Source organism: Sus scrofa, chromosome 16 (genome assembly GCF_054392235.1).
Source record: "Sus scrofa isolate SSC_HxYL_T2T_F1_AM1 chromosome 16, Sscrofa_HxYL_maternal_Yorkshire_Landrace_v2.0, whole genome shotgun sequence".
Classification (NCBI taxonomy): domain Eukaryota; kingdom Metazoa; phylum Chordata; class Mammalia; order Artiodactyla; family Suidae; genus Sus; species Sus scrofa.
The window spans coordinates 62724011-62741880 of NC_139398.1; the positions used below are offsets into that span (position 1 = coordinate 62724011).

At 47.1% G+C, this 17870-nt stretch overlaps 2 long non-coding RNA genes across 51 annotated transcripts in view; both read right to left on the bottom strand.

Moving 5' to 3' along the window:
- LOC102164818 (uncharacterized) overlaps positions 1-17870 on the bottom strand; it is a 481497-nt gene that overhangs the window by 112296 nt on the left and 351331 nt on the right. For 47 of the 50 annotated variants that reach the window (XR_014831575.1, XR_014831564.1, XR_014831562.1 and 44 more), the window contains one exon: positions 4519-4595. This is a non-coding gene — a long non-coding RNA (uncharacterized LOC102164818). Of the gene's footprint in view, positions 1-508; positions 2233-4518; positions 4596-17870 lie in introns of those variants that run through there. The other 3 variants (XR_014831582.1, XR_014831583.1, XR_014831559.1) reach the window with 1 other exon arrangement.
- Positions 6913-13233, bottom strand: LOC146395614 (uncharacterized). The gene is made up of 2 exons (XR_014831607.1): positions 8569-13233; positions 6913-7618 (listed from the first exon to the last, which is right to left on the bottom strand). It is a non-coding gene; the product is annotated as an uncharacterized LOC146395614 (long non-coding RNA).

Sequence of the window (17870 nt, forward strand, 5' to 3'; positions counted from 1 at the left end):
CTGTGGCACCGAACCTGACTTTGCTCGGTCCCTGGGAGGCAGGGCTGCCGGAAAACACAAAGGACACCCGGCTAAATGGCCCAGGCAAAGTGTCCCCTACTTGTACTGAAAAATGATTCATTGTCTACCTTCAATTCAAATTTAATCGGCTGGCCATTATTTGTATTTGCCACATTCAAAGCCCTACTGTCAGAGCAAGGAGGAGATGAGCTGTCCCCTCTGTCCCAAGGAGCTGGGCTCATCCGAGAGACAGTTTGCATTGCTTCATCTGAGCTCTTGTTCGCTTACCCAGGGAGCTTGGACACTGCTGGGAGACCGAGGGAGTCACGGCCCCTGATGATTACTCAGGCTGTTTGGAGGGACTTTTCTGGAAGCTGTCTGGCGCAGGCACCACGGGCGAGAAGAGGTTGAGAGCAGAAAGCAGAAGCTAATGGAGTTTATGCTTCAGAGCTCTGCTCGGGTACAAGCCCCATCCGAGACTCTATTTCATACTTGTAAAAGTTTGCTCTTTCTTTTCTCTCTTTTTAAAAAGACTTTATTTTTCTAGAGCGGTTTTGGGTTTACAGTGACATTGGGAGGGAGGTGTAGAGACTTCCCACATACCCACTGCCTCGCCACAGGGGTAGCCCCCCCACCCCATTCACACCACTCACCAAAGGGGTACATTTGTGAGTAAGGATAAATCTACATGGACCCATCATAATCCCCCAAAGTCCACAGTTTACGTTCGGGTGCACTCTTGGTGTCGTACACCGTATGGCTCTGGACAGACGAATGGCGACATGTATTTGTCGTTATAATATCCTGCACGGTACTTTCACTGTCCTAAAGAGTCTCTGTGCTTCACCTGTTCGCCACCTCCTTCCCTCAACCCCTGGCAACCACTTTTTATTGTCTCCCTGGTTCTGCCTTTTCCAGAACCTCGTATCTTTGGAATCACACAGCATGCAGCTCTTTCAGGTTGGCTTCTTTCACTGAGTCATGTGCATTTAAGGCGCAAGTCTTTGCATGGCTCGATAGCTCCGTTCTCTTTAGGGATGAACAATATTCCATTATCTGGATGTGGCACAGTTTATTTACTCATTCCCCTACTGAAGGACATCTTGGTTGCCCACAAGTTTTGGTCATTCTGAATAAAGCTGCTACAGACCTTTGTGTGCAGATTTTTTGGCGGACATAAATTTTCAACTCTTTTGGATTGTATGGTAAGAGTGGGTTTAGTTTTGTAGGAAATTGTCAGACTGTCTTCCCAAGTGGCTGTACTGTTTCGCATTCCCACGGGCAACATCTGAGAGGTCCTGTTATTCCACATCCCCTCCAGGGCTTGGTGTTGTCTGTGTTTGAATTGTGGCCATTCTACTTGGTGTGCAGTGGTCTCTCCCTGTTGTTTTCATTTGCATTTTCCTGATGACTTAGAATGTAGAGCGTCTTTTCAGATGCTTATTTGTCATCTGCAGATCTTCTTTGCTGAGGGGTCTGTTAAGATCTTTGGACCATCTTTTCATCCAGTTGTGTGTTTTCTTACAGTTGAGTTTTGAGAGTTCTTTGTATATTCGGGATAACAGCCCTTTATCAGATGTGCGCTCTGCAAATATTTTCTCTTCATCCGTGGCTTGTCTTCTAACTCTCCTAATACTGTCTTTTGCAGAGGAGACATTTTAGTGAAGTCCAGGTTATCAGTTATGTCTTTGATGGTCATGTCTTTGATGTTGTATCTAAAGCAGTATCACCACGCTCAAGGTCAACCAAGTTTTCTCCTCTATTATCTTCTAAGAGTTTTATAGCTTTGTGTTTTACATTTAGGCCTATGACCCATTTTGAGTTAATTTTTGTGAAGGGTGTAAGGTCTATGTCTAGATTCACTTTTTGGTATATGGATGTCCAATTTCCAGAACCATTTGGTGAGAAGACTGTATCTGCCCCATTGTTTTTGCCTTTGCTCCTTTTTCAAGGATCTGTTGACTGTATTTACGTGGGTCTATTTCTGGGCTCTCTATTCTGTTCCATTGATCTGTCTGTCTATTCTTTTGCCAATACCACAGTGTCTTGATTACTTTGTACCTTTATAGCAAGTCTTAAAGTTGGGTAGTGTCAATCATCCAACTTTTTTTTTTTTTCCTTCAATATTGTCTTGGTTATTCTGGGTCCTTCGTCTCTTTATATTAATTTCAGAGTCAATTTGCCAATATCTGCAAAATAACTTGCTGGGATTTTGATGGGGTTGCACTAAATCTACAGATCAAGTTGGGAAGAACAGACATTTTTACAACATTGAAAGTTCCTATCCATGAACATTTATTTAGCTTTTTTATTTCATCAGAGCTTTGTTGTTTTCCTCATATAGATCCTGAACCTATTTTGTGAGATTTACACCTAAGTGTTTCATTTAGGGGTGTACTGATGTAAAATGTGTTTTTAACTTCAAATTTTACTTGATTATTGTTGCTATATAGGAAAGCAATTGGCCTTTATACATTAACCTCGTGTCCTGCAATCTGCTATATTGCTTATTAATTCCAGGAGGACTGCTCTTTCTTAAAGAGGGGCCACAACTTGAGAGGGACATGCCTCCTTAGTTTGGGGAGACCACTGGTTGATGCTGTTTATCAAGCATTTGCTACACGCCCAGCCAAGAATACACTCAATGCTCACACCAATACCCTGATCCCCAGTTAATGCAGGATTACCTCCCCATCTCAACAGCCTTAACCTCACACCAAAACAGCCTACTTGGAGGTTTTTTACAACGGAGATAACTGAGGTTTGGCATGATGGAGTAGCTCTCCCAACATCACATAGCTGAGAAGGGGCAGGGAAAGGATTTGAACCTAGGTGGAGTGTCCTTGCTGTGAGGGCAATGCTCAAGGCTCTGCTGCCCCTCACCTCCACCCCAGGGACTGTGGGAAGGGGTCTGTTCCCTGAGAGTCCCTGCTGGTCCGAGCATTGCAAGAAGGGCCTGACTCCTCAGGGAGGGCTAGGGCGCTAGCAGCTAGGGCTAGAGCAGGAGGTGGCTCTAGCAGCACAAATGAAAGCTACAGAATTATGCTCAACAACTAAAAATATCAGCAAGCACCAATTTTGTTCCAAGCACGGTTGCTAAGAGACTTCACAAGCATAATTTCATTTAACCCTTGCTGCAGGCCTGTGCGGCCAGTCTGTGAGCTGTGTTTTGCAGATGAGAGAACCAAGGCTCAAAGTGATGGCGTGAGTGCCCAAGAGCACCTAGTAGGTAAGTAGACTGGGATTTGAGGCCAGGTCATCTGAGAGCAGGGAGAAGGCTGCAGAGTCAGTGGGGAGACAGCACTGGGCTACTGAGTGGGTAGAGCAGGGACTGCTGTGTGAGTTTCCTATGGCTGCTGTCACAGATTGCCACAAACTTAGAGCCTAAAACAATGCAAATATATTATCTTAGAGTTCTGGAAGTCAGATGTCCAAACGGGTCCCATTGGGCTAAAATCAAGGTGGTGGTGGGGGGTTATATTCCTTCTGGATGCTTTAGGGGAGAATAACTTCCTCTGTCTTTTCCAGTTTATAAATGTCACCTACATCTCTTGGCTTATGGTCTCTTTCTCCATCTCCAAAGCCAGCATCAGAGTATCTTCTAATCTCTCTCTGACTCTCACTTTCTGCCTCTTTCTTCCAGAGTTTAAAGACTCTTGTAATTAACTGGTTCCACCCCAGTTAATACAGGATCACCTCCCCATCTCAACAGCCTTAACTTCATCACATCTGTGAAGTCCCATTTGCCATGGAAGGCAACACATTCACAAAATTGGGGGACTAGGACATGGATACTTTCAAGGGGGCATTGTTCTGGCTACCACAACCTCCTTGGCCTGCTGTGGGCTTTGCCCCTGTTTGGGGGGTAGGGGCAAAGTCAGTGGGCTGGAGCTGAGGATATGAATGAGGTGGATGAAGAGAGGCCATGGAAACAGGTGTCCCTGAGGTTGGGCTGTGGGAAGGATCAAGGGCTGATCCTCCCTGAGAGGTCTCTGAGTAAGACTTTGAAGACAGTATATGTCATCTCCCAAAGAAAGGGTGATTCTTGCCACTGAGCCACACCAGGAGCCATGTGGTGGGGTTCAGCCCCTCTTTGGGGCGTTATCCAGGTCTGCGTCACTGGGTGGGAACAGGGAAGAGCTTAGATAGGGCAGGCGGAGCAGCCTGGTGGTTCATGTCTGCTCACGTGTGGAGAGGATGATCTTTTGACCTGTAAGGTCCAGGTATCTGAGTTTTTCCTACAACTAGACCCACCCATCCGTGAAGTGAATGTGTACAGGTTTAATTAATGCAAGATTATTTGGAAGCTGAGAACAGCCTAAATGTCCATCAATAAGGGACTATCTTGCTGGTATAAGATTCCATACAATGGAATCCTTTGCTGGCATAACAAGGGTGAAGATGCTCTTTACACACGATACTGAAAAACATCTCTCAGAAGTAAGGCACTCGATATTTCATGCTATAATTAGCAAAAAAAATGGGCAAAGGGAAAATCTGAATACATATGGTACTTACATGTGCACAAAACATCTCTGGAGGAATATACAGGCAACTAACAGTACTGGCTGCCTCCAGGGAGAAGAAGTGGGCACCTGAGAAATAGAGTGAAAGGAAAGTTTCATGATTTACTCATTTGCACTTAGAAATTTTTAAACCATGTGAATGGGTTACCTATCAATAAATAAAAATTTTAAACATTATTTAAAAAACCCTATGCAATCACATGGTCACAGAATTAACTGATAGTGTGAGTTGTAAAAACTTTAGCCATTTGATCCAACGGATGTTCTTGAGCATAAGCACCTACCCTATCTCCTCTTTAAGGGCCAGGGTGAGTATGATGCCGACGTCACTTCCTGTCACTGTTCCTTCCTTGTACATCCAATGACAGTCCGGCTGAGCATGTGCTGCTTTCCCAGTATGGTTTGCTAGATTTTCCCCAGACCTCTGTACAACCTTTCCTCTATCTGGAGTACCCTTCCTTCATCTTCTTGAACCTCTTCCAATAACAATATCCATGTTCCTCTTCTTCCTGAGCACACAGCTGGACTACACTCCCCAGCAGCCATTGCAGTGAGGTGTGACCAAGATACTAAGTTCAGACCAATGAAATGTGAGTAAAGTAGGTTGCTATATCCAGGTTCAGGCCATTAAAACCTCCCCTGCATACTTCCTGGGACCCTGAATGACTTTATGGAGCAGAGTCACACCAACCTTCAGTCAATTGTGACAGGAGCAGGAAGCTGACGTGTATTAGCCTAAGCCACTAAGATCTGGGGTTGTTACAGCAATTGGCCTACCTGACTAATCTAAATAACTCTGATTCATTCTTTAGGCATCGGCTTAAACGTGACTTCGTCTTTTGGGCTGACCTGTTTGCCCTACATGCCTGGAGGTGGGACAGAAAGGTGACTGGACAAAACTGTAGGGTGTACCTAGGACTTGGATTAAGGTGAGGAGAGGGTAGACAGGCACCCACATTGAATATCACACTTGGCTGTAATATCTTGGGGCCTATGGCCAAGTTACCTAAGCAATGAGGTCCTACTGTACAACACAGGGAACTACATCCAATCTCTTGGGATAGAACATGATGGAAGACAGTATGAGAGAAAGAATACACACACACACACACACACACACCCCACGCACATATAGATACACATATGTATATATACATATGCATACACACACACATATATGTGTGTGTGTTGATATATATATATATCAACTGGGTCACTATGCTATACAGCAGAAATTAGCACAACACTGTAAATCAACTATACTTTAATAAAAAACTAATCTTTGCCGTTAAAAAAAGGTTTAACTGGTATTTGCAGCAAGAGGGATTTAGGGCTCCCGCCACCAAAAGACCATGAGTCCAGTGGCTGTGCCTGAATCAGTCTACCAGTTTCCTTTCCTAAGAGAAAGGCAACATCCTTTCTGGTGTGGGTTATAAAGGCCACATTTAATTTGCAAGAATGGGTTTTGTTTTTTTGTTTTTTGTTTTTTGAGGCTTTGTTTTGTGTTGATGGCTATAATGAATCAATCACCCGTTAACTTATATGTTCCCCTAACTTGTACTGAGCTCTTTCTCTGCAGTAGGTCCTGGGCTGTTGAGATTATAGAGGTTAATACCCAGCTTCTGCCCCCATGGGGGCCTACAGTCTAAATGGGGGACCAGGTACAATTCTAATGGGATGTGCTGATATAGTTAAATGGAAAGAAATATTTTTTCCTTAAGATTTGTAACTTTCATGTATAACGTAGCAGTGTCAATTCTATCATGTTGTATATTACACCTCTAGTGCTTATTTATCTTTTTTTTTTTCTTTTCTTTTCTAGGGCCGCACCCGCAGCATATGGAGGTTCCCAGGCTAAGGGTCAATTCAGAGCTGTTGCTGCCAGGCTACACCAGAGCCACAGCAACCCGGGATTCAAGCTGAGCCAGTCTGCAACCTACACCACAGCTCAGGCAACGTCAGACCCTTCACCCACTGAGCCAGGCCAGGGATTGAACCCGCAACTTCATGGTTCCTAGTCGGATTCGTTAACCACTGCGCCATGACAGGAACTACTCTGATCTCTTTTTCTACGAGTTTGTTTGTTTGTTTTTGAAGCATATCTGACATACAACACTGTGTTAGCTCCTGTTGCACAACACAGTGATTTGATATTTCTATACATTTCAAAACGATCACCACAATAAGTCTAGTTACCATCTGTCATTGTACAAAGATATTACATAGTTATTGACTATATTCTCCACACTGTACATTTTAAACTCGTGACTCATTTATTTTGCATCTGAAAGTTTCTACCTCTTAATTTCCCTCAGCTGTATCTCTTCTTCCCCTATGCTTCTCCCTTCTGATAACCTGTTTTTTTTTTTTTCTGTACCTATGACCCTTTTTCTGTTTTGTTATATTTGTTCATTGTTTTGTTTTTTAGATTCATATATATGTCAAAATCATAAAGTAATTTTCTTTCTCTGGCTTATTTCACTTAGCATAACTCCCTCTAGGTCTACCCATGTTATTATAAATGGCAAAAGTTCATTGTTTTTTATAGTTGAGTAATATTCCATTGGATATCTATAGCCACAGATAGATAGATACATGGTTGGATGTGACAGCTGCAGCTGTCTCGCCATTGTCACTTTGTGGGATGAGAGGATCAAGGCGGAGGTCAAGGCCATTGCACTAGCAGAGTAGAGTTGAAGGAAGGGTAGGTTTTAGATTTGGACAATCCCCCAAATTGCCATTTCCTTGTTGTTTAAGCCAGTCTAAATTTTTGTTTGTTTTTGTTCATATTTATTTTTAAGATAACTAGTAGAATGGGAGGTAGTCGTGTTATTTTTAAAACAAACTAAAACTAATGATTAGAGAAATGCAAATCAAAGTCAGAACAAGGTATCACCTTGCACCTGTCAGAATGCCTATTACTGAAAAGACAACAAACAACAAGTGTTGGTGAGGATGCGGAGAAAAGGGAACCCTTGTGTACTGTTGACGGGAAAGTAAATTGGTGTAGCCACTACGGCAAACAGTATGGAGGTTCCTTTAAAAATTAAAAATAGGAGTTCCTGTCATGGCTCAGTGGTTAAAGAGTCCGACTAGGAACCATGAGGTTGTGGGTTCGATCCCTGGCCTCTCTCAGTGGGTTAAGGATCCGGTGTTGCTGTGAGCTGTGGTGTAGGTCGCAGACGCGGCTTGGATCTGACATTGCTGTGGCTGTGGCATAGGCGGGTGGCTATAGCTCCGATTCGACCTCTAACCTGGGAACCTCCACATGCCGCGGGATTGGCCCTAAAAAGACAAAAAAAAAAAAAAAAAAAAAAAAAAACAAAACCCAAAAAATAAAACAAAATAAAAATCAAAAATAAAACTACCATATCATCCAGCAATCTAATTTGAAAAGATACATGTACCCCAATGTTCACAGCAACATAATTTACAGTAGCTGAGACATGGAAGCAACCCAAGTGCCCATCAACAGACAACTGGGTTAAGAAGATGTGGCATATATGTATATACAATCTATGAATGTGTGTGTGTGTGTGTGTGTGTGTGTGTGTGTGTGTATATACACATACATACATACACACACAAACACAATGGCATATTACTCAGCCATAAAAATAAAATAAAATAAAAATGAATGAAATATTGCCATTTGCACCAACATGGATGGACCTAGAGAACATTAAGCTTAGTGAAATGAGTCAGAGAAAGACAAATACTATATGACATCACTCATGTGTGGAATCTAAAAAACAATACAAATGAATGTATATATAAAACTGAAACAGGTTCATGGACACAGAAATTAAACTTGTGCTTAGGGGAGAGAGATGGGGGAGGGAAAAACTAGGGCTATGTGATTAACAGATACACTCTAAAAAAAGAATTAAAAATAAATAAAAAATTTTAAAAAACAAACCGGAGTACCCATCATGGCTCAGTGGTTAATGAATCCTGAGCTGTGGTGTAGGTGTCAGATGCAGCTCAGATTTCGCCTTGCTGTGGCTGTGGCGTAGGCCAGTGGCTACAGCTCCGATTCGACCCCTAGTCTGGGAACCTCCATATGCTGTGGGTGTGGCCCCAGAAAAAGACAAAAAGACAATAAATAAATAAACAAACAAACAAAGTAGTTTTCAAGCGCAACCCAAATTTTTCTCAAGATATTTAAAGCTTTCATTTTTGGGCCCAAGACTCACTTTAGAACAGCAGGTCTGGAAGCCAAGAGGCCCAGGAATGAGTCGCAGCTCTAACCATGAGCCAGCAAGTCTGTGTCCCATTCTGGGCCTCAGCGTCCCCATTTTCTAAGGCAAGAAATGAGTGATCCTTATGGACTCTCCCAGCTGGCAGAGTCCATGCTTATCTGGGATGACTGGAATTTTGCCCCTTAGCCTCATCTTCCCAGGACTCACATGGTAAGCAACTGGACCATGACCGCAAATCTGACCCCTGGCTGAGAGAAACGAATGATGATGCTCCTCTCCATGACCGTGTTACCCTGCTAATCTCATCCAGGACATAACTATAGCCCAGGTCTAGGGATGGCGCAGGAGCAGAGAAAGGGGGAGGTCAAAGGGGGTTTCTATACCCTCCAAAATCCCAATTTAAGGGCCTGAGGGTAAGGTTTCATGTAAGTTCATTCCGTCATTTAACAAGCACCTCCAGAGTACATGGTGGGTGGGCCATACCCTAAGCAGGTGCCGGAGCTATGAGCTGCTAATGTGTCATTAGTACATACCCTGCATCAGCATTAGACGAGCATTATCTCACTCTCTCTTCACAATAACCCCCAGGGTCACTGCCATTTTTATCTGCTTTGTTCTGAAGGAAACAGGGACTCAGAGCGTGTAAGAAATATGCTCTGCGTCTCACAGAGCAAGTGCTGCAGCCAAGAGCTGAACCCAGGTAGTCAGCTTCTGACTCCTGGGCTATGCTTGTAAGCTCTTGAGAACAGCTCTTGCTATAGGAAACTGATCCCATCCGTCTTTTCATTGGACATGAGTGTGTATATTTTGGGTGCATCTACTTTATGCCTAATCTTGCCCTGGAAGCTGTGGGTTCAGCCAAGAATCAGACCCTCCAGAGCTCAGGCGAGGGGCTTCGAGGTCTCAATACAGAGTCTAGCTAGTGAGATGGACTTGAAGAAACACATGGCCTATTGGCCTGGTACCAAACATGGAGGCCTGTTCCTACTCAGGCCCAGAGAATTTAGCCCGCTAATTCACTCACTCATTCATTCGCTCACTCATTCATTCACTCACTCCCTCATGCACTCATTCACTCACTCCATGCACTCTTTCACTCTCTCACTCACTCAGAAGTCAGTCATTCACTCACTCCATGCACTCATTCACTTACTCACTCATGAAGTCAGATTCATTCACGCATGCCATACACTCATTCATTCTTACACTCACTCATGCACTCATTAATTCACTCACTTATGCAGTCATTCACTCACTCACAGACTCATTCACTAATGAATTCAAATTCATTCACTCACTCATGCACTCATTCATTCATTCACTTGCTCATTCATTTCCTAATCCATTCCCTCACTCATTCATTCATTATCCCACTCATTCACTCACCCAACCCCTTTGCCTCAAGCTGTACCCACCCTGCGCTAAGACCTGGGGTACAATCTTGAACAGGAGAAACCCAGTTAGGGCCTCACAGAGTTGAGGGTCTAAAAGGAGAGGCAGACGATCAACACAAAAGTAGATGAAACGGTTCTGGGGGGGGATGAGTGCCGTGAAGACAGTCAATTGGATGAAGAATTAGAGTAACTGAAGGGGTGGTAAGTGTTAGGAAGGCACCCAAGGAGATTACACGTAGTCAGAAAGATGAGAAAGGGCCAGACAACAGCATGTGCAAATCTTGCAGAGCTGGAAGAATGGAGCAGTGCAGGGGTTGCTTGAGGGCCTGTTTGGACCCTCTGTGGCTCCCATGAGGTTGGGGTCATGGTCAGGCCGAGACCTACATGGCCTGTATCTGTAATGAAGGATTTGGGCTTTCCTCCTGGAGCCGGTGCCCTCTCCCAAGCAAGGAGCCTTTCTTGGAAACATTCCAGTTCACAGACAGCTGTGACGCTCGTCGAGGCCCTTCCTGCTCCCTGGGTGGGGCCAGGCACCTGTTACCAATCCCTGCTCTCCCGAGTCAAGGAGGGCGGCCTTCCTCAGAGGACAGAGCTGTGGGGAGTGGCGTCCTTGGCTGGGCCTCACATTCCTCGGACCATGCGTCTCTTCTCCCGGGCTGGGGGGCTTATGAAACCATCTGTCCTATGGCAGAGAAAGGTGCTGAGATTGGCCTGAGGTCACTCAGCAGGCCCTTGGGGAAGATGGGTCTAGAATTCAGCCTCTTCTCTAGTTTCTGGCCATGATCCTCCATCCTTGGTTGTCTGTAGGCAGCGTACATGGCCCCTTCTGTTCCTCAACTCTTTGCCCAGCTTGGGCTTGAGTAAAGCAAAGTGTGGTGAAAGAGCAAGGTTTTTGCTACAGTTTTCTTTTATTAATGTCTAATGTTCCCTTTTCTGTAATCATTCATCCATCCATTCATTTGTTCCATGCAATCACTTATTCAATTGATTAAAGGATTACAAAGCACCCACTCTGTGAATTACCAGGAAGGACAGACTCCAGGAAGGAAGTAGAGACTCTGTTTTCTAAGAGCTCACACCCCAGTCGAGGGGTCAGGGCATGGCGGAGGGCAGAAAAGATGAGAGAGACAATTACAAACGGTTCCCATACAATGCGCCAGGATCATATAAAACACAAAAACAAATTACTGCCAGAGTAGAGAGGACAAAGTAACTAAGTGCTTGGGGAGTTGTGAAGGCTTCACTGAAGAGGTGACATTTGAGCTGGGCCTTGGAGGATCAATAGACATTTGCTAAGCAAGTCACGTAGGAGATTGGTGATCTGGATAGAGGGGCCCGCATGCGCAAAACACAGCAACATAGGAAGGAAACAGGATGGGACCAGGCTAAATTAAACAATAGCTGGAGTTCCCATCGTGGCACAGTGGTTAAAGAATCTGACTAGGAACCATGAGGTTGCAGGTTCAATCCCTGGCTTCGCTCAGTGGGTTAAGGATCTGGTGTTGCCGTGAGCTGTGGTGTAGGACGCAGACGCAGCTCGGATCTGGTGCTGCTCTGGCTGTGGTGTAGGCTGGCAACCACAGCTCGGATTAGACCCCTAGCCTGGGAACCTCCATATGCCACGGATGTGGCCCTAGAAAAGACAAAAAAGACAAAAACAAACAAACAAACCAAACCAACAAAAAAACAACTGGAGTGATGAATGTCTGTGTGCCTGCATATATTTAATTTTCACAAGCTGCAGAAGTATCATCTTATGGATGGCGAATTTGAAACTCAGAACAGTGAAGTCACATGCCAAAGGTCACACAGCTGGTAAGAGGCAGAGTCAAGATTCAGACTGGGTCTGCCTGACTCTGCTATCCTCTTACTCCTCTGTCTCAGGTTGAGACATAAGAATAAGGACAATCACACCAAGGAACATCAGGGAACCCTAACTTGTTCCAGAATCTGCAATGAGGTGGCCGGTAGTTTGGTGGAGGAAATTTCTGTTATCTTCCAGGTCCCGTTTCCTTGCTCTCCCTGTCAGGACTGAAGTCTTGGGTCCTGGCATGGCAGAACCCTCTTCCAGAATCCCTCTCTTCATCCATCCACACCAGCAGGCCTGGTCTCATCAATCTCGAGTTAAGACGGGCCACAGGAGGAACTGACATGGCCTTATTTCCAAAGATATTCCTGCGCCCCGAGCTGAGGTCTCAGAAACAAGCAAGGGGCCCCCACAGAGGTGCTGACAGGGGCTGCTGACCAGCCTGATCTCCGAAGCCAGGCAGCAGACTAATTACAGGCCGGCTCTGTAATGAGAGGTGAGCAGGCTGGTTGACAAGGAGTGGCCCCGGAGTAGAGGGGAGCAGGCGGTGTCCGGGCCTGCAGGAGTGCTCCAGTGGGGCCACCAGCTCAGCGTCTAGCTGGCTCCGGACCACACGCACACAGGCCCTCGAACGGATGAAGGCAAGATGGGAAAGAGAGCCGTGCCGAACACTGGCCATGGGCCAGGTGGTAAGCTGAGCCTTTGCCTCCACTTTCTCTTGTGATCCCCCAACCACCCAGAGGAACAGGTGGAATTTACTCTGTTTTACAGAGGAGAAAATGAGGACTTCCAGAAGCGAAGCAAATTGTTCTGACACCTAAAAATGGTAGAATGATGATTCAAACTTAGGTCTGGGGGAATCCAAAAGCCTGTTTTCTTCTAAGGGGGAACTGAAGGGAGAGGTGGGTCCATTTTGGATCTGGGAAACCATGGGAAGAGAGGAGAAGCAAAAAGCAGACACGAGGTTGGCTGGGGGCTGGCTGGGGAGCCCCCGTCCCCGTGCGCGGGGAACAGAGCCCAGGGCAGCCTTTCCGATGTTAAAGGCACAGGGTGACATTGGAGGCTGAGTGGTTTGGTTGCACACCAAGGGCTCTTGTACTTTGCTTTTCTTTCTTGGATGCCTTCCTCTGCTTTTCTTTGGGGTACAGATCCCTAGGAGAGCAAACCTCTGCTCAACCTCTGAACCAGGCTGAGATCGCCTCCCCTCTGACAGTCCTCAGAAACTCCATCCACACGTGTCTTCCTCCTTGGAGGGTCCAGGTGGTTCTTCCAGAAGAGAGCCAGGCCCCCTGGGGCCTTAGGGCCTGTTTAGGAGAGATTTCAGCTGTCAGGGTCTTGGCTGCATCTGTGTGGGCCAGGAAGCACTGACTAACCTCCCAGAGCAAATGCCGGGCCCTCGTGGCAGAAAAGCGGCCCCCACTGCAGTCCAGGCGCTCTCGGCCCCTGTCGGCAGCATTACCTGCCCCCGATTCAGCTCCGGGTCTGCTGAGAGGGCTGTGGGTGCAGCTGCTTCCTGGGCTCAGGTCACCGCATAAGCCCCAAGCTCTGGCTGGAGCCTGGCTCTCCCAGCCCTGCAGGACTCTTCACAGTACGTTTTGAGCATGTTTTAGGGGCTTATGAGAGAGCTTCTCACTCATGAAATGTCCACTGACAGCCAGCAAACACCTTTCTGTGTCCAAGATGCTCCTCTGCCTATTCCAGTGACCTGGCTGGGGGAGTGAAAGTTGAAGCACAATAGACCCTTTGAGTTCCCGCTCCTGGCTTTGCAACGTCTTAGCTGAATGACCTCGGCCATTTGATCTCACCTCCAGGAGCTTCCAGTGTATCCTTGGGCGTAAACTGGGGGTGATCATTGTTCACCCTCCCATTTGTTCACAATAGTGCTCAAAGTTGTGTAAGGCCTCCGGCTCTGGGAAAAGAGGTCTCAATTCAAATTCTGGCTCCGCTGCCTGCCAGCAGGGTCATCTTGGGCACCTTGTTTGGCCACACTAAGCCTCAGTTTCCCCATCTGTAAAATGGGGATAATGAGAGTCTCTAAGCCACAGGCTTGTGGTAAAATCAAATACCATTTCAAGTGTTCCATTAGCCATTTAATGTCTCTTCATTGAGCACCGACTCAGAGCTCACCTGCAGATGCAACAGCCCTGAAGATGCCGGGCTACTTGCCTTTTCCTCCTTTTTAGGGACACCATCTACTCAGACACAAATAATTATCTTTCATCATCCAGGAGTCAGAAGAGATGCTGTTGTGTTAGTTGCAAAAAGGGAAACGTCCCATGACAGTAGCTAAGGAAGCAGGCCAAGAGGGCAGGGCGTTCTGTCAGCAGCATGAAAGCTGGCGTAGAAGCTGAACTCACTAATGTCTACATGTGGAGATGTCACACAGTAGGTCTTCAGAACTGGGGTGGCTGGCAAGGGCAACAAGGGCCTCTGTTTCCATCCAGAGGGGTGGGTTTCATTCGTGGTACCAGCGGATGAGCTGTAGGATGGGCCCCCCCGGGGAAAACAGGTGGTGGTGCTGAGGGTCTGGAAGAAGGCTGGTGCTAAAGGAGATAGGAAGGGGGCGTGTGGATTTTGTTCGCAGAGGCTCAAATCACATCTTGTCAGCCCTGGCCACTTCCTCCTTGTGCAAAGGCAGAAGCAGCTGGCATTGCCACGGCAACCAGGCAGCATCCATTTTCCAATTTGCCCTTGAATTTTCTCTAACAATGGCAGAGCCACTGAAAACATGTCTAGAAAGTGAGAGCCACGAACAGAAAAATCACACCAGGGAACCACGGGGAGCTGACAAGGAACGGCGGTCATATCTCCTATCTTTTCGGTTAACCAGGAATGCAGCCAAAAGACATGGGATCAACCCAAATTCAGGCCGAGAGAAAGAAAGACTGAGATCCCGAGAGCAGGGATTACTCTTTGCATTGAGATCACAGGTACTGACTGCTGTCTGCCAGGCTCTGGGTTAGATGCTGGAGTGAGAGGCTAAGGTGATGAGTGGTTATGGGTGGGATGGAAGCACTGGGAACCTAGATTGGAGGGGACTTCATTAGAAGATTTCAGAGATTCAGATGCCCAGCACGTTCGCTAGTGCTAGGTACTTGGCATCAGAAAGGTGGCTCCATATCCATCATCCCATCCACCCGAGGAAGGTCCTGGGCTCTCCTCACCATTTTAGAATCAGCCGTGTTAGTAACTGTAAGTACTAGGAGCCACATTATTCAAAGTAAGAAGAAACAGATAAAATTCATTTTAATCATATATTTAGTCATATATATATATGATTATACAATTCATATATATTCTGTTTGCCCAGAAAACCCTAACACAATGGGTTTTCATTAGCCACTTCTTGAGTAAACAGGAGGAAAATTAATTTATGTTTTCCCTAAAAGTCAGGAAGAAATACAGTGTTTAAAGAAAGAACAGGGAGAACTCAAAATGGCAATCAATGAGAATCTTTCCTCTGAACAGATATTGGAGACACTAGAATTCTGAGGGGGGGATGGCTTTAAAGTTGAGTATGGGGTGGGGCAGGGATGGGGTGCGAGGCTGTGCTGGTGGGGAGGGCGGTAAGAAGGCTGACCCTCAGAGCGATGCCAGACGGGATCAGCGGGAATCGGACACAGACAGTGGGGAGGGCAGGAGACGGAAACCGAGTTATCGAGCTGAACAGCTAGGCTGGGGCCCCGGAGAGTGTGAATGGAGACCCCCAGGGTTGGTGGCAGTCCTGGCGCACAATGAATTTTTATTGGGACTTTGCTTGACTATTGGTACCTCGGGGCAAATGAACCAGACACCTGAGGAACAGGAACCTGAAATAAAGGGGTCCCACAGGGGACTCAGAGAGTGGATGAGCTCCCCAAGGAGAAGACCAAGGCCTGGGATGGATCCCTGGAGACACTAGTGCTGGGAAGCGGAGACAAGGAGCCAGCCAGAGGGAGGAAGGGGCTTGGCTGGCAGTGCCATGCAAGCCCTGCCAGGAACATGGGTTCATTCCTGAGACACGTCCCTGCTCAGGGGACACAGAGGCAGCTCCCTTACAACCACTGTGTGCTCTTGGCAGTGACTTCTCTAAGCCAAGCTTCCTGATCTGTAAGTCACGGGTAGTAATTGCCTCCACAGAGTTACTGTGAAGATCAGATGGGATTATAATTGCTAAGCATGAAGCACATCAGAGGTGCTTGATAAACCTCTTGGACTTCCTTTGTCAGCCCTCCGTCTTAGAGCACATGCCCCAGGTGGCCCCTGCATTCAGGGAAGAGCACACTGGCCTTTCCTCCCTCTAAAAGCCATCAGTGGGAGTCCTCATTGTGGCGCAACAGGTTAAGAATCCGACTAGTATCCATGAGGATGCTGGTTCGATCCCTGGCCTTGATCAGTGGGTTAAGGATCTGGCACAGCTGTGAGCTGTGGTGTAGGTTGCAGACGTGGCTCAGACCCCAAGCTGCTGTGTCTGTGGTGTAGGCCGGCAGCTGTAGCTCTGATTAGACCCCTAGCCTGGGAACCTCCACATGCCGCAGGTATGGCCATAAAAAAAGCCACAAAAAAAAAAAAAAAGCCACCATTGTTGGGCAGTCCCCGTGAACCAAGTGCTTTACACATAGTTAATGCTCTTCAAGCAACCCTCAGGGACCGCACTACGATTATTATCCCCATTTTGCAGATGAAGAAACTGAAGCTCAGAGGCCTGCCCAAAGGCACACGGCTCTTAAGCGCTGGAGCTGAGTTTCAGATCCAGGCTGCTGGACTCAGAGCCTGTTCAGCTCTGCTCAGCCTCCCTATGATGTTCTGCCACCAGACTCTGAGCTCCTTGAGGGCAGGAGGGGCCCTCACTGAGAATCTAGCCCAGTGGGAGTGGCAGATGCCGCGCAGGGAATTCAAACAGTGCCTTGGCCCCTCTCCTGGGCCCTCCATGCATCGTCTTGTCTCGTAACATTGAAGCGCCTTGTGGAGCAGTCTACACCCGGAACAACAACAACCAGAGCAATTTGACAGCTGAGAGGCAGAGTACTGCATTGACAGATTGCCAGGCCCACCCAGAGCCAGATGCTGGGCTGTGACTGCTGAACCCAACGCTTACTAACTTCGGGGGCTCTGGGCAAGTTACTTAACCTCTCTTGGCTCCAATATAAGTCAGGAAATGAAACCAGCCACATAGCGTAGGTTAATATAGGTAAAGCCTGGCAGACAGCGAGAGCTGAATAAAAGTCACTCATTTTCAGATGACGTCCCGAGGCTTAGAAATGAAAGCCAACAGCTGGCACTAATCAGGCATCTGAGATGTTCCAGGCCCTTTCTCTGCTCTGTATTCATGGATCCTCACCACCTGCTTGGGAGGCGGGGGTGGGGCATGGGGTGGGGTGGTCATTATTCCTTGTGACTGACAGATGAGGAAGATAAGGGGCAGAGAGGGAAAGGGGGTGTCCCAGGTGACACAGCGAAATAGCTAAGGCAAGACTTCACCTTGTTCCTGCCACGCCCTCTCCTGACCTCCGCACATCACGGAATGTTGAAGGGGAGCACAGACCTGCTCCCCAGATGGAAGAGAACCCAAAGCATGGGCAGAGGAAGAAGAGAAAGGAAGAGGATGGAGGAAAAGGGCAGGGCAGTGACATCTCATTGGTTGGACTCTGGGAGAGGAGTCTTTGAAATGCTCTGTCACTCTCTGCCATTAATATCCCCATTTCCCAGATGAGGAAGGTGAGGCTCAGCCAAGTGAAGGGCCCATCCAAGGTCACACAGCCTGGAGTTCCTGGTGAGGCTCAGAGGGTTAATGACCCAGTCTCCATGAGGATGCCGGTTCGATTCCTGGCCTCCATCAGTGGTTAGGGACCCAGTGTTGCTGAAAGCTGTGCCGCAGGTCACAGATGCGGCTCACATCTAGTGTTGCTGTGGCTGTAGCTTAGGCTGGCAGCTGGAGCTCGAATTGACCCCTAGCCTGGGA